Source organism: Macrobrachium nipponense, chromosome 1 (assembly GCF_015104395.2).
Source record: "Macrobrachium nipponense isolate FS-2020 chromosome 1, ASM1510439v2, whole genome shotgun sequence".
Taxonomy (NCBI): Eukaryota; Metazoa; Arthropoda; class Malacostraca; order Decapoda; family Palaemonidae; genus Macrobrachium; species Macrobrachium nipponense.
Genome location: NC_087200.1, coordinates 219,381,440 through 219,382,316, shown reverse-complemented (window position 1 = coordinate 219,382,316; position 877 = coordinate 219,381,440). Strand labels below are relative to the sequence as shown.

At 35.2% G+C, this 877-nt stretch overlaps 1 non-coding gene across 1 annotated transcript; it reads left to right on the top strand.

Moving 5' to 3' along the window:
- Positions 1 to 437: 437 nt before the first annotated feature.
- Trnas-gcu (transfer RNA serine (anticodon GCU)) lies at positions 438 to 519 on the top strand. The gene has a single exon. It is a non-coding gene; the product is annotated as a tRNA-Ser (tRNA).
- The last annotated feature ends 358 nt before the right edge of the window (positions 520 to 877 follow it).

Sequence of the window (877 nt, the reverse complement as noted above, 5' to 3'; positions counted from 1 at the left end):
CAGGGACCAAAGGAATGCATTGTCATGAGAAAGAAGTAACTGAAGGTAAAGGGAAATACACAAAGAATAGCTCACTTATTTAAAGAAATAATTTAACAAATTAATGAATAAATAAAAAGCAATATAAATAAATAATTTAGATACAAGAATTGTATTAGGGTAGTAATGCACTGCATCTTCGCTTGAACTTTTGAGGCTATAAAATATAAGACAGGGCAATCCCAAATTTATAATTTTCATTCTTAGGTATTTCCTACATTTGTGAATGTCAAAAGGCTGCTAATTTGTGCTAATATTTTTTGTATATTGTTTTGCATAAAGAAATTTATGAACGATTTATGAAAATTGTATAGTTTACAGATTAATCTAGTGATCACCTGTCACTGTTTCCTTATCTTATCTCTTATATCTCTTGATATTTCTTCACATCTCTCCAAGACGAGGTGGCCGAGTGGTTAAGGCGTTGGGCTGCTAATCCAATAGGGTCTCACTGCGTGGGTTCGAATCCCATCCTCGTCGGAAGGTATATTTTCTGAATGAATATCGTTCGATCCCCAAATCAATGCGTGAGTGAAAATATGTGCTTGCATGTTTCTGTTGATCACTTAGAGAAGTGAAATTACAAAGGAATTAAGTACCTGTTTGTTAGTCGACTGATGCGGGTTGTTGTAGAGTACATCTCTCTCTCTCTCTCTCTCTCTCTCTCTCTTCCAAAGACTGCGGTGTAATAGGAATGTTAAATGGAATCTATTCATAAAACATCCTCTCTCTCTCTCTCTCTCTCTCTCTCTCTCTTCCCCCAAAATAACTTCAAAACTACCTTACCCAACCATGAACAAAGAAAATATCTGACAGTAATATTACGAAGTTTCCAGGA